Genomic DNA, 25880 nt, shown 5'->3' on the forward strand with positions numbered 1-25880 from the left:
GGTGAACTCCACTTCAGCCTGGGAGGACTCCTGGTGGCCCACATTGCTCAGGGACCTGCCTACTGTATTGACCACGCCCACAACCTAGGAATCATCCTCGACTCTTCCCTAATGATGAACCGACAGGTAAATGCAGTCACTTCTTCCTGCTGGCACACCCTGCAACAACTCTGCAAAATCTTCAAATGGATCCTTGTTGACTGCTGCAAGATAGTCACCTATACCTTAGTCACAAGCAAGCTTGACTACAGCAATGCACTCTACACCGGCACCACAGCAAAGAACATCAGAAAACTACAACTCATCTAAAACGTTGCTGCCAGACTCGTCCTGAACCTCCCTGCCAGGAAAAAAAACTCCCAGAAAATCAGGAACCTCCATTGGCTCCCAGTAGAGAAGCGAATCAACTTCAAACTACTCACCAATACCTACAAGGCACTTCATAACATCACACCAGCCTACCTGAACCATCGCACTTCCTTCCATAACCTTGCCAGACCGCTTCACCCAGCAGGCACTGGCCGCCATCCCACGTGTAGGAAAGTACCATTTTGCCTGCCATGTTACCCCCATTTTTACATGTATGTCAGTTTGTTTTTGTCTGTCGTGCTGGGATCCTGTAAGCCAGGACCCCAGTGCTCATAGTTTGTGGCCTAAATGTGGATACCTGTGTGGTGACTAACTGTGTCACTGAGGCTCTGCTAATCAGAACCTCAGTGCTTATGCTCTCTCTGCCTTTAAATTTGTCACTATAGGCTAGTGACCACTTTTACCAATTTCAATTGGCACACTGGATCCCCCGCATAATTCCCTAGTATATGCTACCTAGGTACCCAGGGTATTGGGGTTCCAGGAGACCCCTAAGGCCTGCAGCATTTCTTTTGCCACCCATTGGAAGCTCAGACAAACCTTTACACAGGACTGCCATTGCAGCCTGGGTGAAATAAAGCACATGTTATTTCACAGCCATTTTCACTGCACTTAAGTAATTTATAAGTCACCTATATGTCTAACCTTTACTTGCTGAAGGTTAGGTGCAAAGTTACTAAGTGTGAGGGCACCCTTGCACTAGCAAAGTTGCCCCCACATAGTTCAGGGCCATTTCCCCGGACTTTGTGAGTGCGGGGACACCATTACACGTCTGCACTACATATAGGTCGATACCTTTATGTAGCTTCACAATGGTAACTCCGAATATGGCCATGTAACATGTCTAAGATCATGGAATTGTCCCCCCATTCCAAATCTGGTATTGGGGAGCCAAGTCCATGCATTCCCGGGGCTTCACTATGGACCCCGGGTACTGCCAAACCGGCTCTCTGGGGTTTTCTCTGCTGCTACCGCTGCTGCCACCCCACAGCCAGAGTTGTGCCATCCTGGGTCTGGGCAGCCCAGTCCCAGGAAGGCAGAACAAAGCATTTCCTCTGAGAGCAGAGTGTTACACCCTCTCTCTTTGGAAATAGGTGTTAAAGGCTGGCGAGGGGTAGCCTCTTCCAGCCTCTGGAAATGCTTTGAAGGGCACAGATGGTGCCCTCCTTGCATAAGCCAGTCTACACTGATTTAGGGAACCCCCAGTCCCTGCTCTGGTGCAAAACTGGACAAAGGAAAGAGGAGTGACCACTCCCCTGTCCAACACCACCCCAGAGGTGGTGCCCAGAGCTCCTCCAGTGTGTCCAAGACCTCTGCCATCTTGTTTCCAGAGGTGTGAGAGCACTCTGGAGGCCTCTGAGTGGCTAGTGCCAGCAGGTGATGCCAGAGACCCCTCCTGATAGGTGCTTACCTGACTAGGTGGCCAATCCTGCTCAGAGGGCTATTTAGGGTCTCTCCAGTGGGCTTTTCCTCAGATAACAACTTGCAAGAATCCAGCAGGACTCCTCTGCACTTCTCTCTTTGACTTCTGCCAAGGATCGACCGCTGACTGCTCCAGGACACCTGCAAAACTGAAACAAAGTAACCAGAAGACTACCAGCGACATTGTAGCACCTAATACTGCCGGCTTTCTTGACTGTTTCCCGGTGGTGCATGCTCTGGGGGCTGCTTGCCTTCACCCTGCACTGGAAGCCGCGAAGAAATCTCCTGTAGGTCGACAGAATCTTCCTACTGCTCCAGCAGGCACCAAACTTCCTGTGCACCGCGTGAACTGCAGCTACTAGGGCTTCTGTGCACATTTCCAAGAAATCCTGCATGCACAGCTGAGCCTAGGTCCCCAGCACCCTGCCCTGCGATGAGTCTTGCAGCTAGCAATGCTTGTTTGTGGTATTTTGCCAAGGTAACACTTCTGCATCCTCCAGCATGCCGTGGGACATCTTCTGCATGCAGAAGAACTTCCTAACTCCTTTCGTTGTTGCAGAATCTTCATCTTCTTCCAACTAGAGACAGCCATTTTGCACCTTCAACTGGGGTTTAGTGGGCTCCTGCCCCCCGGACACTTTCGCGACTCTTTGATTTGGTCCCCTTCCTTTACAGGTCCTCAGGTCCAGGAATCCATCTTCAGTGCTTTGCAGTCTGTTGTGGTCTTTGCAAAATCCTTTCTCACAACTTTAGTGTATTTCTGGGGAATTAGTAGTACTTTACTTCTACTTTCCAGGGTCTTGGGGTGGGGTATCTTGGACACCCTTAGTGTTTTCTTACACTCCCAGCGACCCACTACACACTACACTAGCCTAGAGGTCCGTTGGTGGTTCGCATTCCACTTTCTTATTATATGGTTTGTGTTGCCCGAGGTCTATTGCATCCTATTGTATTCTACAGTGTTTGCACTACTTTCTGACTGTTTTACTTACCTGATTTGGTTTGTGTATATATTTTGTGTATTTTACTTACCTCCTAAGGGAGTATATCCTCTGAGATATTTTTGGCACATTGTCACTAAAATAAAGTACCTTTATTTTTAGTAACTCTGAGTATTGTCTTTCTTATGATTTAATGCATATATGATATAAGTGGCATAGTAGGAGCTTTGCAGGTCTCCTAATTCAGCCTTGGCTGCTCTGCTATAGCTACCTCTATCAGCCTAAGGTGCTAGAACAATACTACTCTACTAATAAGGGATAACTGGACGTGGCACAAAGTGCAAGTACCATTGGTACCCACTATAAGCCAGGCCAGCCTCCTACACCACGCATCTGGAAAACCACCGCCAGAGGAAGATCTTTCGTCTACCTTGCAGCGAAGAGCTGTAACATCCAAACCACGCACCTCATACCGAGCTCATTACTCACCATCTTCAGGAAGAACCCCAGGCCTGGCTCTACGAATGATGCACAGACCCACCACCAGCACCCAGGGGTGACCTAACCACATTGTGGTCCCTAAACCTACGTGCCCTACCATATACTAGGGGCTTATAGGTAGGCTGTCAGAGCCAATTATAATTATACCTAATTTGCGTATACCACTGGTTACGCTGGTTAGCAGTGTCCAGGACACACTTAGAGTCAGGAAACACCAGTATCAGTTAAGAATGGGGGCAACAAGTGAGGGGGCAATCTGCAATGTGTGTGTATATATATATATATATATATATATATATATATATACTCACTTAAAGAAACAAAGGTTACATGGGCCTTATATTGAGGCCCACATTTTCCACATTCAAAACTACAGAAATTCACACGTAACAGTTAGGGTTATTTCAAGTTACTATAACGAGCACTGTAAGGTAACTATTTTGCGCCCTCGCCATGCACTGCTAATTACCCCTCAAATTACAGCACTCATGACATCTTTTATGACATAATTGATAATGTCACTGGAACATGTGCGGTAAAATTATTGATCAGATAACTGTGCATGGCGGGGGCACGGGTTCTAGTTACCTCAGGGCACGAGTTATAGTTACTTGAAATAACTATAACAGGTGAATTTCTATGGTTTTCTACACGTAAAATGTGAGCCTAACTATAAAGTCCCTGTAAACTTTAGCTTATTAAGTGAATTTCAATGTTTCTTTTAATTCTATTTCCTAACTATAATGTCCCTGTAACCCTTTTTTTCAGTGAATTTCTATGTTTTTTTTAACATAACGTAATTTTCATTACTATATGTGGTTGGCCGCAGGGCCTGGATTGCGGCCTGGCCCTGCGGTCAACCCCTTTAACAACTCAAACTTGGGCTGTGCATGGCATTTGGCCATGCATAGTGGGGGTTGGTCGCAGGGCCTGTCCTACAGACAATCCCAATAACAACTCAACCCCAAGTTGCACACCACCGAAGGCCATGTGTGGAGGGGTCAGCCACAGGGCCTGCAGCCAACCCCTAGAACAACCCAAACCCACACTGCACCCGGCCAAAAGCCTATTGCCAGGCCCAGCGGCCAACTCTCCTGTATGCACCTAAGTTATGCACTGCCTTTGGCCGTGTGCAGCATGAGCTTGGATACAATGAGTGTTTTTTTTCCCCATTTCTTTCTGCTGTGTATCTTTGGACAGGGCAAAAAAAACTAGTTGGGTAATTTTTTTACCAAGAGGGGTTCAGAAGGGCCCCCTCTATGTGTCCTCCATATGTGTTTTTTCACTGTTTGTTCCCTCCCCCAGAAGAAAATGGAGCCTCTCCCTAATAACCAAACTCTGTAAAACCAAATGGTCTCACTTTACAAATGATTGTGATTTGACACTTTTTGCTTTTCTCATGTGTGTTATCTTGAGCGAGCTTTCGAAAAGCCAATAGCAGCATCAGGCCATGTTGGAATTGTACTTTCTACTCTTTCATGGTGACAGTCACATTTTGTGTAGATCCAACATGGCAGCTATCTTGAAAGTGTAAAAATAACTTTTGCCCATTTCGGAGCATTAGTTTGAATACATTAACGATGGGCACCATGTTCCACCATTCCATACTCATCACAACATGTTCTTTCATGCAACGTAGGTCAGACCTTGGAAATATAAAAAAAACACTTTCCAGGTGACAGACACATTGCATCACTTAATATGGTTGCACCATGGAAGTATAAAAAGTACATTTCCAAGATGACAGCCACATTAAGTTGTTCCACACGGCTTCATATGATTTGGCGGTCATCTTAGAAATATGAAAAAAAACACCTTCAAGATGGCTATCCAACTATACATTTTCCCACTATGTTCTTTGTTTAAATAATCCAGCACTGGCACAGTCAACAACAAGGAGTGGTGAGCAGTTGGGGAGTGGTGAACAAAGAGGAAGAGAGGCGTGTGGGAGGAGAAAGAGAGAAAGCTACAACGAGTCACAAAACTGTTTACGTTTTGGGGAGTTCATAAGCGGGTGGGGAGAGAGATAAAAGGTTTAAGGGAGTGAGTAAGAGAGTGGGAGTGCATATTTAAATAGACCAAGTAGACCCCAAGTACATTTTTCCGAAGAGGCATGGCGCTATCGCCTGGGGACCTTAAAAGATATACGAGCAAAACCACCAGATACCTCAATGGAAGTACCAAGTACATCAGGCATACAAACGAGAGCTTGCAGCAAAATCACAAGACCATGAAACCTGATGAGCAATTGATAGTCAATCTCTCTGACCACGAACTCTCTCTAACAGATCAACACATTTTGAATAGAGGTCTTTCTTTTTCTCCCACCAACCATTGGAATATCACGCAAACCAAAATTGTTTTTTTCAAATTCATACGTCATCTCAAATTCAAATCTTTTTTTTCCACTTTTTCCCCTTCTCCCCCTCTATCATCCCACTCGCCAAGCTCAAATGATTTTTCAGTCCAAGACCTTGAAGATATTGGTCTTTTACGTAATTTATCTAACACTGAGGAACCTGATCTCCCACTCTCTTCAATAGCAAAGGAACTAGATCTTGACATTAATCAATACCGCCCCTCTGACTAACAAACCTCAATCTACTTTCACCCTTATCCTCCCGGCAGGCAATTCCATTGACTTATTTTCGACTGCTGTTTTAAAGGACCTTGACCGTGAATACATACGTTACTGTGAAAAACAAAAACATTTTCCTTCTAACCCCAACAGACAGCAAGCACAAGCTTTATCACAACTGAGAAAAAACAGTCAAATTTTTATCAAAGAGGCTGACAAAGGTGGGAATATTGTTATTCTTAATACCCATGACTACCTGCAGGAAGCTTATCGACACCTTCAGGACAAGACATGCTACAAAAAACTTTCTCACAACCCAGCAGCCGAAATCCAACCAAGGTTGTTTGACCTTTTGGAGTATTGGCATTCTCGTCAAACGCTTTCAAGCAACGAAAAAAATGCCCTTTATCTCCAGTTGCCACTATCCCTACATTGTATCTCCTACCAAAAATACACAAAAAAGGCCACCCACCCAAGGGCAGACCAATAATATCAGGCATAAACTCAGCTTGTTCCAAATTGGGAACTCTAATTGACAAGGAGCTACAGCCTTTTATGACTAATTTACCCTACTTTATCCGTGATACTAAAGACATTCTCCAAAAATTACAAAATATTGATTGGCAACCAGACTATTTCCTTGTTACAATTGACGTAGACAGCCTCTATACATCTATTAAACATAGTGATGGCATAGAAGCTGTAAGAAAATGTCTTTCCACCAAATCAGTGCAGTACATGCTACGAAACTCAATGATATTGGAAATGTTGAAATTCTGTCTAGAAAACAACTACTTTCTCTTTGACGGTCAATTCTATCTGCAACTTCAAGGGACAGCGATGGGGGCAAAATTTGCACCACCGTATGCTTGCATTCTGATGGGAGCGGTTGAAAACTCTTGGCTTTGGAATGATCAAACTGAGCATCTTTCACAACATATAATTTTTTGGGGTTGTTATATCGACGACATATTGTTAATCTGGCAAGGCCAGAAAGACCTTCTTAACCAGTTTTTACAGACATTAGTACCCAACAGTTGGGGAATTGATATTACATATCAAATCTCTGGCTCATCAGTAGAATATCTTGATCTTCTGATTTTCATCGAAGACAACAAATTACAGACTAGGTTTTTCCGGAAACATACAGCGGCCAACTCAATTCTTCATGCTACCATTTGTCATCCTCCCAGTACTATTCGGAACATTCCTCAAGGTGAAAATAGGAGAGCCAGACTGAACTGTTCCTACACATCGGACTATGAAACCATTTCTACCCAAATGACTGAGAGACTCACAGCCAGGGGCTACAATCCAAAATCACTCAACACTATGAAGGACAAGCTGAGAGATATGAACCATAACAAGATGTTAAATCAATCTCAGCAGGCCAGTAAGAATTCTGTTGTTCGGTTCATTACTGAGTTTCACAATGGCCATCATTTTATCCGGAAACATCTACGAAAACACTGGTACCTACTACAGAACAACCCTTCCATTAATAAACATATTTCTAATTTTCCACAAATAAGCTTCAGACGGGCTCCTAACTTAAGGGATAAATTATGCTCATCCTTTTTCCATGCCAAGCCATCCACCACATTTTTACCTTCAAAACCAAAAGGTTTTTATAACTGCAGCAATTGTTCTATCTGTAAATTGGGCCGTTCAAAATCTAGAACAATCACTATCAATGAGCAATGTTGTCATATCTATGACTTTATAAACTGTGAAAGCTCCAACGTTGTTTATGCTATATGGTGCCCCTGTCAGCAAACTTATATCAGCAGCACTTCTCGCCCACTCAAAACTAGGATTCAAGAACACTACCGTAACATACAGAAACTGGATATGAAGGCACCATTAGTAGAACACTTTATTGAATTTCATCCTCATGCATGCACGTTCACTTTCAGTGGTCTTCGAAGAATCACAGCATCACCAAGAGATGGTAATTTACTTGTACGACTGCGCCAGGAGGAGAGCCGACTGATAATTCATTACGACACAGTGCATAATGGACTTAATAAAGATCATGAGTGGGACTACTGGCTGATGTAAAGTGCCATTCATATATTACCATTATTTGGTGATTACCAGTGTCAGCTAGGATCACCTATTTTCTGCATTCATAAATAATATCTTTGTGATTCTAAGTTAGTAGCCTAATGCTTATACCAACCTTTATTTTTCCTTTAACCATATTGGTATATTTTGTACATTGAATTGTATCTGTTCCTTATTCAGTTTTCCTTTCTTCGTTTTTTCACTGGTAGGGGTTTTTTACAATGACAACAATGAGCATAGTAGGAGTTTATTGATTCTATCTTCTCTTTACATGGCCCACCTAGGCATATCAGCCTCCTATATAAACAGGCTTGCTTTAGATCCCACTTTACCTCAAGAGGTAGTTTCACCATTATTATTATTCTTCTATTATTACATTAGTCCTGCCTCATACTTTCCCTTTTTCTTTTTCTGTTTCTTCATTTTGTCGTTCGTCATTATTGATGAAGGCAACACCATTACAAGATGGCACTGCCTCCCTTTTTGAATTCAAGATGGTGCCGCTCTTACTGGATATGGCATGGTAAGATGCCTTGTACTCTTAGTCCCTTTTTTGTGTCCACACCTCATTAACAACATTGAGGTAGTTCACATATCTCTTTGTCAACTGGATATAAGACGCGATGTCAAGCCGGCGCGTTCGCCTCCGTTTAAATTTATGGCGACGGACGCGAATATTTGAATATTAGACCCGCTCCGACCCCTATAAGGTGAGACTTGGGCTCCGTTTTAGTGTTTTTCCGCTATGCCAATTGTATCTATAATTAGCGTCAGGTTGCAAGTCTTTTTATCCCATAAAAACAATCGTATTGGCCATCTAATTTACATTTTTTGAGCACTTTATTTTTGCATTATTTTTAACAGGGTTATAAGATTTTGCTTGACTTCTGTCATGGCTAATAACACCTTTCCCTAACAGTTATGGTTATGTTAAGTTTTGTCAATTTGCACAATATTTTCTCGGGTGAGGTTACCCATACCTGGGCCAATTCACGTTCCTTGTTAAGTCCACTGTACTCGTTTTAAACCAGATATTGTTTCTCAGTAAGTCATTTATTAAGAGGCCCCATTACCTTGATTGTTTCTTTCTTTCAATGTATTTCATGTTGACTACTTATGGTACTTCCATTAGCATCAAATTGGTTATATGTCAATTATATATATTTATTTTTCAGATTATCTAATGAAATAGTGTTTTTACAACTGATTAGTTCTGTAAAACGAATATTGCCTACTCAGTATGGTATGTTGCATTTTTTGTCTTGTTACAAACCTACTTTTGATTATATTTTCTTTTTCCTGTGAAAAACTCACAAGCACAACTCTAATACACTTCCATCTCTACTTCATTTTATGCACCAGCAATATCTACATGGTTCTAAGGTCATTTCCTGCAGCACATACTTTTTCTTCCCGGACGCACTTTCAATAACAATTTTTAGGTGATTTTTGCATGTTTTTCGTCTCTCTTTTCACTTACTTCAATACACTTTTTTCAGCCTGCAATGGCTACATTTTTCTTTTAAATTAATTTTTAATAATTTTTCAAATTTTCTTTTCTCTTGGATCACCAATTACTTGGGAAAAAGTATTTTCTGGAATGAAATGTTATGCTTTGCGTTGCACGGTCTTCCTCACGGACCTTGGGTACTCCCACTTCGGTTTTGCATTCCTTTTTGACAACTTTTTACAATACAATATGTATCATTTTTTTAGTTGCATGTTGTTTCTCTCTCTCAGCCTTGAGAAAGCCCTGGCGTACGTGCCTGTGCGGCGAAACACGTGTTGGCTGAGTTTCTGCTTTTCTGTGGGACCCACCTTGTTGCATTTCAACCGGGAGTTACCTGTCTTCCAAAATAAAACTTGACTTGGAGCAACTAAGGTTCTCTTTGCAGTTCCTTCCTTGAACGTCACTGAACTTATGACAATCAAGCATAAATTATTTTCATTCACCTAGTGGGACCTTACCTTTTCCTTACTAGTGCATTTCTCTTGGAGGACTAGGGTCCATGTCCTCTGGTTAAGCTCCCACGCTTACAAATAAGGCATTTCATACAGGAAGTTTGTGGCTTGGACCCCCTCCTTTTTGGAGCACCTTCTGCATATTTAAATAGAGAGGGTGGGAAACTAAATGAGCAGGAACGCTATCCCTTGGAGCGCTAAATCACAAATTATGCTGAATAAATATAAAATAGTTCCCTGATATTAGCTGTGGAAAGATATATGCAACCATTCAAGAAAAATGGTGAACCATAAATACTCCAGAGATGAGACAAGTTCAAGAATAGGGTGCAAACTATTGAAACAGGATCAACACAGTGAAATAAAGAAGACAGCACACATCATTAGCAAACATGAAGTCTACAGCTGAGAAGTATGGAAGCTGTGAGAAACAGCAAAAGCTGTATAGACAGGGGCGTTTCCTCCTAAGGAGCGGAGGAGCTTTGCCCCGCCTGCTGTGAGCACAGCAGGCAAACACAAATAACTAAAATGGCATAATAATGTCATTTTATTTTGCCATCAGCTCACGTTGTGTACAGCACGAGCAAGAGGGCATGGCGCGGGGTGAATTCTGCAATTGCAGGATGACTTCTGCCACTTTCAGCGCGCATGTCAGGTTGGCTGCCTGTCCAGCTATAGCCAGCCCGACATGCACACTGTAGACCCAGCAATCTCAGGCTGTCAAACTGCCGGGGGATTGATGTCACAGGTTCCCAGCCTCAAAATGAGCGCTGGGTTAGCCTGCTCCCACCAATCCTGGAGCTACTCTCATTTCTCTTCCATTCCTGCTGGTGGACTGTGGGGGAGAAGTGCTGCACCGGGGGGGCCCTCAAATATGGTGAGTTTGGCACCATAGTGCTCCACCATATTTTAGACCTACAGGCCGCCACTGTGTGTATAACGCAAAGGCAACATTACTACTGTTCATTTAAAAGCGATGGGACTCCTTAATCAGACATACTGTAGAACTGCTAAGTCTCAGTGTGCTGCTGATGCATGGAAGTAAAATAATTCAGCTCACTATCGATGTGTCAATGCATTCCTTTTTAAATTACAGCATTCCTTCTCCTAACTGTTAGTTCTTTCACTTCTAAGACGTGCTTTTGCTATGTTGAAAGAATTGCAGGCCTGCTGAATGGTGTTTTTCTACTCATTTGATAAAAGATTATTCCGATTCCAGTATCCAGATACGATCTACACATATAAAACATTAACAGTGTCAAGTGTGCCTCCAATCTTATTTCTTTTCAAAACAGCAAGCTTCAAGAGTCTACAATTGCACACAAATGGCAGAATCCTCACCACCATAAAGTTTTATTAAATCTGTATTTGCTAAGGTGTCTGTACACTCCAGATCCAAATGTGTTTCATGTTTCCCTAAAGGAATACCTTAAAAGGGATTTTGTGCATACACGGTTATAATCTGCCTCCACATATGTGCCTATAGTGACAGCTGCATATGCATTTGTGTATGTTGCCTATGTGTCATGCCCTGTTTATAATTTGTCTTCCTTCATGTGCCCCTTCTGTACTGCATGAATGCCTCCTTGTAAGCTGCATGTGAGGTCATGCATGCTTGTATGTGTTACTTGTATGTGCACATACGGTAGAAAGTCATGGATGTCCCTAATGTTGCCTAGCAGTGGCTGTGTGAGTTGAGAGTGCCCGTGGATAAATAGGCATTTGCGGATTTATAACCCCTCTATGCTTAATCGGAGAAATGTGGTAAACTTGGAACAACATTTGTCTAGAGTATTGATTGCCTTTGCATTATGTTTTATATATGTATTTATTGGGGATTGGTTTTACTGGGGCACAAAAAACACATATTTATGGTACACGGAGTGCGTTTTCGTGTCCCTTAGTTGAGTGTGCTACTTTGTGTACAACATTGTCAGTTTTTTAAGTAGCGATTAACGAAGTCATGAGGGTGATTTATAAACACTACATAGGTTGATGAAAAAGAGCAAACACAAACTTAAAAAAAGACAATCATAACCAGGAAAGTCAAAAACAACAATCAACCAATGTATAAACTTTTCCTGTTTCAACCTCTTTGTGATGAAACAGTCACCGAAATTCAGTGTGTGCTGGTTTTTTAATCTTAATGTATTTTAAATATTTCCAACACTCTGTTTGAAGCTGCATATTATCTGAATCATGGCAAAACATTTGTGATACAGATTAAGTAAGCAGTTGATAATCCTAAATCAAAAAATATTCTCACACTCTGAGACCACCTTTGTTTGTTTTGTTAGATTGACTCTGGGAAAAAAACGATTATTTTAACTACTGTCAGATTTAATGGCTTGGCTCAGGTGAGTTGTTATGTATCAGTGGTCTATAATTACTTATAGGTTAATACTGTTAATCCTTACTCCTTTGTCTGCTGAATGACAAATACAGGTATGGGGAAGAGGGAAGAAAATGGAATCTATGTTAATGATGTCTGGATGAAAGTGCAAATACTGTGTTTATGTTCCTTAACTGAAGCAATAGAACCTCTTTGCAGAGAACCTTCTGAATTAAACAAACGGGTTTTAATTAAAATGTCTTCATTTACACATCTCAGGAATTCACAAAAAGACTCCAGAGGCAATGGGATTTCCTGAAATGGTGTCACCTCAATCTGTTTCTATGGGGGAGAGTGCAAACAGTGAAAATTACTATAACCCTCTACTTTTAATATGTCTTTGGCATGCTATCCCTTTGGATTCCCCAAATCCTCCAGGCACCCATTTAGGCAGCCATCCAGACATAAATTTGGATGGGACACAAGGAACGCACCCGAGCTTCTGAACTCTGGTCTGACACAATGGCTGGGGCTTCCGGCTTCCTCACCTTGCCACCTATCACCTGGCCTTTCACCTTTCCCAGGTTATGACTAATTCATAATATGGCAGGGAATCACCGTTCTGGACTGGGCTGGACTGAACACAACGCAGCCCTGAGAAATTTGTACGACCAGTGCCCGGATCAGGAGATGGGGCGTGGGGGTGCAAGTGCGAAGTACTGCTGCCTTTGTTACCGGAGGGGGGATATTGCAGCACAGGAGCAAAAACTGGCCCCAGTAACAAAACCGGCCCCCACTGCTAAAAAAAGGCCCCCACCCTTCCAGCCTCCAGGGAAAATGTTGAAAATGCCTGATGCCCGCTATGGCCAGTCAAGCCCTGGGTCTGGAAACACTTAGAATGGCCTGCATTCATGACCCAGCCCCTGTATCTCTTGATCAAAGCTCCGAGAGTGACCTCAAACACAGATTTGGCAGCCACCGCCTGGGCCTGGCAGGAGGCCAATCACCTACTGAGAATATCACACGCCTGCACCACCAGGCCCCATTGTCACGTAATCCCATCCTCTGCATCGGTGGCTAGTCTTAAATGGAGGTAGGCTTTAACCCTTTTTGAGGTCTGCAGCACAAAACCAGTAGAGATGCCCTCGTCCCCTATACTCCAGACCTCCAGTCATTCAGCCAATTAAGGGTGTTGGGTATGTAAGTAGGTCTTGGTAAAGGTCACCACCACTTCCCATACTTCCAAGCTACCAGACCCCAATGGCAGCCTCTTCTGGCAAAGGCCTAAAGCCTGGAAGACTGGAGATCGCTTCTTTTGATCATGATAGGCTTAGCCTTTTAAGGGCAGTATTTCACAAGATTAACTGTGGATGAATGATTGTTGTATTGTTTGTATAGTTTTGTAAATGATCTGGGCTTGGTTAGCCGTTAATGAAAGTGTACCACGGAGCTGAAGTGAATATTGGCCTATTAGATGATAGTTTGTGGGAACACTAACAGTGTAGCACCCATACAGCTAACTAAAATGATTGAAAATTGCTTTAATATCTTGAATTCCGTGCTGCACAAATTCTGTCTTGTGACATAAGGTACTTCTACAGACACGATCCTGTGGAGGTAGCTGGAGTCTCTGTTGGTCAAAAATCGGCCAAACACACAGGTGGACAGTCAACTTTTTAACTGTTTTTTTCAAGAAATATGACAGTTTACAGAAACACAGCTGTACAATTAGATGTTACTCAGTGTCCAGCAAATAGATGCAAGCTGGCTTAGAAACCACATCACTTTGGATTGAATGAACATAGTTTGAAAGAAATCCCATTTTAAGTGGAGCCTTTGAGCCGGTTCTTTTGTTAAGAAAACCACACAAAGCATGCTGTGAGACTAGATACATATTTAGAAATGGAAGGTGAAACTACAAGTCTCCACAAGTTAATGTCGCAGAACCCCAGTTTAAAATGGAGGCAATTGCAATTTTCCTCCATCTCTAGCTCTAACCTTTGGCTTTGGCCAAATGGCTGATGGCCAAATGGCCTTGGGGCCATTGGCCAATGGATATCAGCCCGGTTGCCCTTCCGAGGGCACACATTTCAGCAATTTATTTTCCTTTTTGGGACCACAGGGAAATCTTGGCAGTGCTGAACAGTAAATTAATGCCCCACAATTCACCGGGATAAAACTCTAAGGGTATCTTTGCCACTGATTATTTTTTTCAAAAACAAACTCTGACTTTTATGGCGGATGCACAGGAACGTCCATGCTGCGCCCATAGAACACCTCCCAGCAAGAAAAGTGATGTACAGCAGAGCATGCAGCTGTCTTAAATTTCTTTGCAAAGTCACACAAAGCGCTGCAAATCGCCCCATGACTGGCTTTGTAAATATGAATTAAGGAATTGCACTGTCTTGCATTACCTTGTGTGACACAATGATAATGCAGCTCCTTATTAAATATGGCCTGTGATCTCTGGACTTCATCAGCAGAGCAAATTTGGACCCCCAATCAGCCTTAGGAGGATATGTGAGGCCAGGTATAGTGCTTCCCAAGTACATGTACTTCATTATACAGTCGCATGAGTGTGTATGGCAGGATTTATGATGCTTTCCAGGGGATATCTGATTAAGTGCCCCAATACTATCACATATGATTTAACATCTTCATGGATCACACAGTTTAGGTAACCTTATACCATTTATGAAATGGATCTAGGTTCTACGCTGAATTTAATACCATTCAGCCATCAACTATTTAGTCATAAGGGGACTGAACTATTCCAAAAACTTAGTAGCAAGACTTTCAGAGTATGCATTCTCATCTATAATTAAGCTTTTCAACTTTGTCCTATAAATATCTTCTCTCTATCCTTCACCAGTTCACTATCACTTTTTGCACTAAGCAGACAGATTGGGCATCATGTAGTAACAGTGCTCATTTTTTTAACAAATCAACACAGTGTTTAAACCAATTCACGCTGTATTCTTTCGGTCGGACCTAGATTGCAACTACCTAGATAAACTTCTACATGTGTCATGTGTTCTGTGAATCTCCACCTTCTCACAGTATCTATCTCCCCTGTGCACCATCCTGTTTACATCCATTCTATTTACTTGCTCCCCGTTAATGGAATCCTTTTTCTCGCAGGATTTTTAATTGAATTCAGAGCTGCACTAAAGGCCATTCTCCTTGAGAGTGCTGTGATGATATCTTTTGGCTTTATTCTTTTCCAAATTATGCTGTATCTGTATATTAACCTCTGTAAATAGGACTATTACTTTTAGTGCAAATCTGTTGTATTTCTCCTTCATTTGTTTAGTGTGCTTTCTTCATTCTCCTTCACATGGAACTCTCCAAAACAATTATTTATGTTCACCTCAATTTCTCCTAATAACTATTTTGCCTCACAAGCAATGTCAATGAAAAATGTGTTTGAAAGTTTACTTCTTTATTCCTACATCAACATTAACTAACAGGAATCAAGAAATATGCTGGACAGGAATTTGATAATGCTATTGAATTTCAAATATTATAAGTGTGTTGTGTCACAATCCACTTGCTCTTTCCTGTGTGAATGTCCATCTTTGCCAGTGGTGCATATGCCTTTTAAGGCACACTATAAACAGTACACAACGCAGTACAGTGTACCATTGTAAGCAGTAATGTTTTTGGCCAGATTGGCCTCTTCTTTTAGCCTTCTTTCTTAGCCTTTATCCAGTCTTTAGCCAACAGGTGTTTCGTTGTTTTAGGGTGTATCCCTATAACTTCATCAGGGCTGTCTCGCTAGCCAGTTATACAAAGAACTTCCTTATTTCCGGTTGAAATTCCTACCCGGAATAGCCAAACCAATGATAGCAATTAGACATCTGATTAATTCACTAGAAACGTATATTTCCAATGCCATAAATCTGATATGGTTATTACAAAGAGATTAAATGTGTTGACGAATGCAGTAATGCAGTAGGCCTAACATATTGATTGTGAAATGTATATATTAAAGTCAATAGGTACTTAAGTGTGGATCATAATTTCTTTGTATTAAAGCCTACAGATAGGTATTTTGTTAAATTAACTGTTACATATTATCCTTTTTCTATTAATGAATATTTGTACATTTAAAATGCCTGCTGCTATTCTTTTTACATTTTACATGTGTGGAACATACTTCTGTTGGGGGCATGCACACGAGGGGTAGCTCGGGAAGAGGGCTGGTGAATGGAGGACTTTCTTCCTCATTTCTCTGCTTTCTCTGATTCTTTCACTGGGGGTAAATGGCCTCTTAGAGCCCAGTATCTAAATCAGGCGATCATGTAAGAGGAACTGGTATGGAAGGGAGAATGCTGACCAGTTTTTCTTTTTGGGGCCACACCCCCAGCACCTCATGTGCCATCAACCAGCATTTAAGCCAGTAGGGCCACGGATGCAGGAAGGAGGTGAGCCACTGGCACATCCAAGGCAAGCCCGTCTGCGCCCTTCCATACCTGACTGGGTCCGGGGGCCAGAGATACTGCCAACAAATTTGGACATGTCTCCCGACAACAAGCTCAAGAGCACAGCTCATGAGCTATTTCCCCAGACCTTGTTGTGGGACATGGAGGTGGCCGCTCTTCAGCCTGTAGATGGATGGACCTGGAGCTGCAGGCACCAGAGAATACACTTATAAGAACCCCACAGCTGGGCTAAAAGAGTCTCCTACGTGGGTGCCCACTGAAAAGAGACAGATGGACTCACAGGACACTCTCAGATGTGGGCTGATAAATGCCTGTTCCCTAATTAAACATAGTCTGGAAATACAGGAAGCCATTTTGGATCTTAGGCTAGATTGTCTGTTTCTGACAGAGACTTGGGCTGGAGAGGATTGTGATCCTGATTTTCTTAGAGCCATGCCCATCGGATATGGAGTGGAAAGAGTCGACAGACAAAATAGAAGGGGGGGCAATCATATTTAAAAATAGCCTCTGCTGCTATTTACATCTGTGAAGGGGGCTACTTCAAACTGAGGCAATGGAATTTGATATGGCTGGAATGTCTTCTAGTTTATAGTCCACCAGGATCTAAGAAGCTATTCCTATATGACTGGTCTCGAATCACTGAGCCTTTTTACTTTGACTGATCAGTGCTTAATCCTTGAGGACTTCAACTTCCAACTAGAGAACAGGGAGGACAGGACACCCAATCCCTCTTTGTCTTTATGTCCTGTTTTGGCTGGAGTCAAATGGTCACCTCGAACACTCGCTTAGCAGGACATGTATTGGATGGAGGGAGGGAATGCCAGCAGTTAGAGTGGTCAGATCACAGTCTTGTCACCCTTTTAATTAGATACAGGAGTTGTAAAATACCCCAGGCACAGTTCCAACATTCATAGCTGACATTGGGGTGTAATAAAAAGGAAGACTTGGTCCCTGCTTTAGAGAGGCATCAGGAGAGGCTAGAAGGGGGACAAGGATCAATTGTTGGATAAGGGAAGCAATTGAAAAAGTTGCCCCTTTGAGAGAAGTTACAAAGAAGACTGAAAGAAAGAGCATTAGCCCCTTGTTACACTGATGATCTTAAGGCACTTCAGAGTTTATGTAGAAGACAGGAAAGAAAATGGAAACCAGACTCTGGACCCCTAGAAAAAGCAAAGCGCAAGTAGCTATGGAGGACATACAAATGTACTATTAGAGTTGCTAAATCAAGCTTCTATTCCCAGAAAATTAGAAGTACAGGCAATAGCCCCAAAGAATTATCTAAAATGGTAGAGGCCTTAGCCACACCCTCCCCCTCTCAGGAATTAGAAAACACAGAGTTCTTCTGCAATAAAGTAGCAGAGTTTTGTAGAGGCAAAATCTTAAAGATTGAATCAGAATTCCCACCTCTAGCTATAGATTAGGGGTACAGGGCACCAGTATCAGGGATGGAGCGGGTGTCGGCACAATTCTAGCGAAGTTTGCACCTCTAGAGTCCAGCACAATGAACTCTATTTTATCTGTGAATCATTCAGGGACCCCTAGGTACCCTTGTCCGCCCAGAGTGCTATAACTAGTAAGTGAATCTATTGCAATGCCCTTGGAGACAATGTTCGCAGAGGTTCTGGATTCAGGTGTGTTTCCAGCCACCTGGAAAGAGACCATAATCATGCCCATCAAAAATAAAACACCAGAAGGTGACCCAGAAGACCGCAAACGCAAAAACTTATATCCTATTCCCCTCCTGCCTCTCCATGCCAAAATCCTGGAAATCACACCTTTCTGTTGACACATGACTGTCTGGACACCTCCCAACATGGTTTCTGGAAAAATCATAGTACGGAGTCACTCTGATCCCCATCACAGATTCAATCAGAAAACAGGTAGACCTGGGAGGTGGTGCCATAATATTTCTATTGGATCTGTTGGCAGCGTTTGATACCATCTCGCCCCAGATTCTGACACATCGCTTACATCAGGCAGGGCTGAGGGATTTGGCTCTGATAATCCTGGAGACTTTCCTCCAAGACAGAACAATGACAGTTAGTTGTGGAGACTACAGATCAGCTCCATTTCAGCTTCCCTGTGGAGTTCCTCAGGGATCATCTGTTAGTCCCAATCTTTTAACTTTGTATGTGGCTCCTCTGGCTAAAATAGTGAAATCCTTCAACTTTCAGGTGTCATCGTACACTGACGACACCCAAATTATGGTCTTCTTTCAAATCAATGTGCATATTACAACTGACAGGTTTCAATCCTGCATGAATGAAATCAGCTATTGGATGAGACATAACTGGCTGAAAATGAATGGGGACAAAACAGAGGTCATCACCTTTGGGGCAAACACCTCCATTTGGAATCACAACTGGTGGCCTAAGACATGTGGGACCCTACCCACTCCTATCTCTGCAGCCAAGAATCTTGGGATTATTTGTGACCCAGCTCTAACTTTTGACACACAGGTAAACATTTATTAGCACCTTTCTCTGGATGGTTAGAATTCTAAAAACAAATCTGCCATTTATACCACAAGAAATAAGGGCAACGATGGGGCTGGTCCTTATTATATCTAGATTGGACTACTGTAATGCCTTATATTTAAATATAAACCAATAATCCCTGAATAAACTGCAGATGATCCAAAATGCAGCTTCACGGCTAGTGCTAGGATACCTAAGTTTACCTCCAATAAGTAAGGCTTGAAATAACTGTACTGGCAACCTATTAGGAAGTGCATCATCTTTAAACCAATTAGCCTGACTCTTCATCCTCAAAGTTCAGGATATTTGCAAGCAGCCATCAATTGGTACGCTACCAACTGCCCTCTAAAATCAGCTGGACTTCGGCTGGCATGGACTTGGAGGAGCAAAATAATTAAATGGGGAGGCAGGGCCTTTTCTGTGGCTGCAGCCAAGTTATGGAACTTGCTCCCAGTCAAAATTAGGGTGATCTCACTTCTGCTATTTCGAAAGCATCTGCAGACTTAGTTGTTTTCATTATAGGTTCTGATCTGCATTGGCCTCGCTTTACATGCTTAGCGCTTCAATACCTCTGGTCTGAATGCGCTTTACAAATAACACAAATGCAAAAAAATGCTACATTTGTAGGGAAGGATTTTGGTGTTGGTTACCATCTTTGACAAAATCTTTGAAAAACCCTAGGGGGAGAAGATTTGTATGTTAATAATTCCTGTTGAATGTCTTGTTAGTTCTCTGTCAGGACCTGTAACAATGAATGTCCTTAAATGATACATACATCCATATACTGGGCAATCTTTTAGTTTTACATTTTCTTATTTTATAGCTCCCTTTTCATTTCTTTGCTTCTCCTCTTTTTATTTTAATATTTCTTAAGATAATACTACAGTTCTCCAAGCAGTGCAAACGGGTCACTTGTATTGCCAGTCATTTTATTGGAAGTGCACCATATCTCTTGTGGCCACTTCTTTTAAATCAGAAGGCTATTATGGAACATTGTTGTCCATAGTGTATCATTGTTTTGCAATTTCAAGATGTTCAACACGTTAGTTCTAAATGTGGTACACATGCTTAAACTTTAAAACAAAAGCTGGCAGTTTACAATACAGATTTCCACTGCTATTTTGAGTGTTGTTATGCAAGCATTTGTCAGGTGTGTTTAGAAACCAAGAGGATTTTTTTCCTACTTGTATACTCTTTATTTTAAGTGCACATGATGTTGAATTTGTGTGTGTTTTATTGTGGTTGAGGGTGAACACAAGAATGAATGGTACATGAGTGTGATAGGAGACAGAGTACATTTATTAGCGCCTTTCGAGCACCTGAACCCATCAGTGATACAAGGCACTTTAATTTGTAAGCCAGACCTTTTGTGATTGCCAGTGCTTGTTTTCAAATCTGTAAATTCACTGAAACATCTATATTTGGAGAAATTGATCAATTACAAAGTCAAAAAAATTGCATTTTCTGATGCTTTTGATATTCAGGACTTCAAAAGTGTATAGTCCACTGTAGTTTTAAGCAATTATCTGATCATCCTTTCTACCTGGCTATCCCTCCATTTGTGACTCAGACTTGGTCTCCATGTCTCTCCTTTTCTCCATGAAAGAATTTCCATAGTGAGAAAATTGCAAGGTTATATGTTTGGATGAATTCTATCTCTTCCACTGGTTAACCATGTTTCATGAAGGATTCAAATGTGATAGGCAGAACTGGGAGGTTCCATGCCCACAATTTTAAGGGCCAAGGTATTTCTTAAATCTTTTAAAGCCCACAAACCCTTTATCAAAAACCAATATTTGAAAAAATATTACTCAATGAATTTACAGTAAACCACAAAAAGAAGGCATTCTGTGGAAAGTGATACTTTTGTGCAAAGTTTGATGTAAATGTGTCAATCTGCCTTATCTGTAGCAGAGAGCATAATTTCCTAAGGAAGCTGACATAGAAATGTTTCCTTTTGGCCACTCCATTACCATTTTCCTCTATACAAATGTGCTTTAAATGTGACATTCCCAAACGCATCTGGTTTCACTGATTGAGTTCTTAATCACATGTGGAGGTGTCAAAAGACACCAAAGTAATATGCAAACAAAAAATGTAGGGCTAGATTTAATGGAAAATTATGGTGCGTGGTGCTGCTCCAAATTTGGCAGCATCATGCACCGTCTTTTTCACAACACAGGGATGTGCTGTATTTAATTGAATACGGCGCACCCCTGTGTTTCCCCCTGCGTGGCACTAAATTTGCTGTTGTGCACCAAAGCAGCCACCCTTGCACCGTAGTGTAAGGATGGCTGTGTTGAGGGGGAGATTGTTTCTATGCAGGAAGGAACACCTTCCTGAACAAAACAATCTTAAATGGTGATTTGCTCTTTCAATGAGTGCTGCAAAATGCAGAACACATAGAAAGAGCAAAAAAACAAGGAGAGATGAAAGAAGCATTTCTCCTTGTTGTGCCACTCTAATGCCACCCCTGGGGTGGCGTTAAATTTTGGCACTGCCTCAGGTTCACGAAAACTTGTAATTCTGAGGCAGCATCAAAATGCAATGAGTGTTGCTGTGGCACGCCCACAGCAACACCCATCACACGCCCCTTCCACGCAAAGTGCTGAATGTGAAGCGGCCATATTTACAAGGTGGTGTCAAGCCACAAAAATTGACTTAATGCCACGCTGTAAGTACGACACAGGACATAGCGCCACCAGAGCGTCCAGAAAAGTGATGCTCCAGTGGCACTAGGTGCTCTTAAATATGCCCCTTAATTCACAATACTAACTGCGCTACAACTATAGCATTGCTCCTGCTGACTTTGTAACACAAGTGAATGGAAAACTTTCCGATGTGATTCTTGTCCAATTTCCTATCCATACTAGATTTATTCAACACATTGTCTGCCATTACAAGTTGAGCGGTAGGTTACCCATCAGCAACAGCTATTGGCTATCCACAGGGACATTGGCAGCAGTTTGCAAATCCAACAGAAATGGTTCAGTTGTTACACATATATGACTTGGTGTTTACTAGCCTTGTTCTCTTCCTTTACCTGGAGATGGGTCGGAACCTGTAGGGCTTTGTGCTGGCATAAGGAGGGTTGACCAGACCTGCTACCACCCACTGCCACAGGAGCCAGATGAATGGATATTTTTGCAATTGTACTCTATGGTAGAACCAGCAAATTATATTACTGTTCTTCTACTTTGATTTGGCCAGTTTCTTTTTTTTCTAAAGAAAACCCTCATGATAACTTAGAGAGTCGATTATGTGAAAACTGCTATGAACTCCTTTCGTTGCAGATGAGAAAAAAATGAAATTCAGAGAAATATTCGAGCCACCTTGAAAGGCATCATTGCCATTATAGTCCTTGAATGAAATTCTATTGTTTGGTTAGAAAAACAAGGCACTTACATTTGTCAAACATACCCCAACATTAAGAATGCCTTATTTATTTGACACGCCATTGAGATTCGTGTTTTGGTTTGCATTTTTGATTAATCCCAGTTTACCGGGTCCAAAATCGTAATAGAAGTTGATCAAAATGTGAACGTATTTATGAGGCTGGTTCAATCACAATGGGAATGTATGCAGAAAGTAACTCGAATGCTTGTTGGGGAAATCGAAAATTATTTTCTATTGTGAAAGGTCAATGCCTACATCACTTATGCCTTTTTTAGCCAATTTTCCTGAAATTGCAGTGGAAAACGTAGACTTTACTGGAAAGAATCCCAAAGAAAATGTGGCCCAAAAAGTTAATTCAATGGAAAAGCCCTCCAGGGGTTTAAATTATACACTGCCTCCATCCATGCTATAATTTGAAATCACTCAACTTCAGTGGATCAACACTTTAAATGTCAAGTGCCGATTAAAGTCTTTTAGGACATTACTCACACATTTCCTTGCAGCTAAAAAAAAGAATCAAGCCATCTGTGTGACTAAAATAACTCCAGCGGTAGATATTACACATTTCCCCTCTTTTTTCTCTTCCATATGATGCTAATTACATTATGTGCACATTCTTCTAAACTCAAAACATAAGCCTCAGATTTGAAGTTGTTAGTCTAAAACAATTATGCATTAAAAACAGACAATTTTAGAATTCCGCAGGTGCACCAAATGCGTTTCTCGTGCCTGGCACTCTCAGTACTTTTTATAGTTTAAAGTACACGATGAAAGGTTTCTATGCTTCACCATCATTAGCATTTAGGCACTCAGGTGTAGACATTTAGTAGTCAAAACTGTTATCAGTGCAAATGCCAAAGAAAAGATAATTTCAGGAAGTGGGGTTCAGGGCTGGATCATGACAAAATGTGCATAAAGTGTGCATGTACAAACTAGCTTTGTGACACGTTTTACTTTCTGCTACTTTGTGGAAATTCCTATTTGTCACAATTTATTTATTTTTGCTCGCCCTGGTACGGCATTAGATCAAAATGTTTTCATTAGCACAATTCTACCTTATCCTTGGAAATTGTACATTTTGTTTATGTGGTATTATATTTTGAATACCAGCTAATAATTTTTGAGCATCTACAATCTTAATGTGGCCTACATCGATCAAAAAGCAGATGCATCAAAGACGTTTCTACTTGTTTATAGCGCAAAAAGGTACCATCAAGATATATGCTCCTCTGTACACATGTGAAAGTCAACATGATTTTGCCTCATGAGGGTGGAATTTGCCGAATTATACCGCTCGTGTTAGACATGATCGCAGGTGATATATGGACTGGTTAACAGTGCTTTCTCTGTTAGTAGTTGTGTCACACTTCTGACTTAGTGGCGACTTGCTTGTGAATCTCCAAACTCAGAAACATTAAGGGGGCCACACAGAGTAAAGGAAGATTTTTTTGCCCAGTTGTGCAACTCTAACAATCACCAACACTAAGCCTTCTACAATGCTTCTTTGATGATAGCTGGGGTTTTGAGGTGAATTGTGAAATTATTCACTGGATGACCCCTTTAATGGCAAGCATTTGGAATGCAATAGGTCTCGCATTTGCTTGAGGTAGAATTATTGGCATTGTAAACTCATAACTGGACTTTTCTTGCCACATAAATTGGTCAAAATTGCCTCACAATTTGGACTTTTCCTGCCATATAATTCTTGAGGCCCTACATATGAATAAAGCACTTCTATTTACCTTCTTTCTCCATCTGCAACTAAAAATGAAAATGTTGCCATTTACCATTCAAATTTTAATCTGCCATGGATACCACTTTCACCACCCCACCATCAGAGCTGCTGGCTGGCTAACACAGTTCCCAAGAAAAGACACAAGACAGCCATGGAGGAGTAACGAGAAATAAACTAGAAGGGTCACCCAAATATTTCAAGATTGTTCAAACAGTTATATTGTAATAAGGATGTTAAATTGGCCGCAATCTTGGTCATATTTGCAATAAGGAGAGGTTAATAAAACATATACAATTATTGCGTAAACCTAATAAAAACCTTTATCAGAAATAAACTTTTGGCATTAGACTGTAATGCTCAGAACAGCCTCTACAATACACCACAATGAAATAGCATTTGTAAGAAACATGGGGCCTAATTTTAACCTTGGCGGACGGCGGAGGCCGTCCGCCAAGGTTCCGCCGCCAAATGACCGCACCGCGGTCACAAGACCGCGGCGGCCATTCTAACATTTCCTCTGGGCCGGCGGGCGCTCTCCAAAAGAGCGCCCGCCGGCCCAGAGGAAATGCCCCTACAACGAGGACGCAGGCTCAGAATTGAGCCGGCGTAGTTGCAGGGGTGCGACGGGTGCAGTTTGCACCCGTCGCGTATTTCAGTGTCTGCATGGCAGACACTGAAATACTTTGCGGGGCCCTCTTACGGGGGCCCCTGCAGTGCCCATGCCATGGGCATGGGCACTGCAGGGGCCCCCAGGGGCCCCGCGGCACCCCCTACCGCCATCCTGTTCCTGGCGGGAGACCCGCCAGGAACAGGATGGCGGTAGGGGGTGTCAGAATCCCCATGGCTGCGGAGCGCGCTCCGCAGCCATGGAGGATTCCCCCGAGCAGCGGAAAGTCGGCGGGAGACCGCCGACTTTCCGCTTCTGAGCGCGGCTGAACCGCCGCGGTCAGAATGCTCGTGGGAGCACCGCCAGCCTGTTGGCGGTGCTCCCGTGGTCGGTGGCCCTGCCCCCCATGGTCATTTAACCATATAGTTAGCCCCCAGAGAGCATAACCACATGAAAGAAAGTGTAATAAAGTATTGCACTGTAACCATATATTTAGCCCTTAGAAGGCATGGCACATTACACATTTTTAGGGCTAGCAGGCCTACTGCAATGAAATTACAAACAAGGCCTTTAAAGCACAAACTTCCCCCAGCTATAAAACAAAAGTTACAATCATGAGAGCACTTAAAAAGACACGGAATGGTGGAAGGGGTTATTATTTTGGGGTTCCCAGTAAAAGTAATAACCTGCAAAGCATTATGGGGTGAGTTTTCATGCCTGCGAATATTGTAGTATGTTGACTGTAATGCTCATAACAGCCCCTAGAGGACACGACAATTAAAACAGCATTTTAAGAAACATTGTCATTTAATCATATAGTTAGCCCTAGAAGGCATAACCTCATGAAAAGAAAATGACAGAAAGTAATGAGATGTAACCATATATTTATCCCCTAGAGAGAATAGTGCCTTACACATTTTCTGAGCTAACAGGTGTACTGCAATGATATTACAAACAAAGCCCTTAAAACACAAACTACTCTCCACTGTAAAACAAAAGTTCAGATATGAGAGAACTTAAAATGGCACAATGGTGGGATCGGCTATTA

The 25880-nt window shown here is 42.1% G+C and overlaps 1 long non-coding RNA gene across 1 annotated transcript in view; it reads left to right on the forward strand.

The window, feature by feature from the left end:
* The first annotated feature begins 8499 nt into the window (after positions 1–8499).
* Positions 8500–25880, forward strand: part of LOC138260734 (uncharacterized) — a 224081-nt gene continuing 206700 nt past the window's right edge. Inside the window, exon 1 of the long non-coding RNA XR_011198948.1 lies at positions 8500–8588. This is a non-coding gene — a long non-coding RNA (uncharacterized lncRNA). The remainder of the gene's footprint in view (positions 8589–25880) is intronic.

This window comes from Pleurodeles waltl, chromosome 10 (assembly GCF_031143425.1).
Source record: "Pleurodeles waltl isolate 20211129_DDA chromosome 10, aPleWal1.hap1.20221129, whole genome shotgun sequence".
NCBI classification, from domain to species: domain Eukaryota; kingdom Metazoa; phylum Chordata; class Amphibia; order Caudata; family Salamandridae; genus Pleurodeles; species Pleurodeles waltl.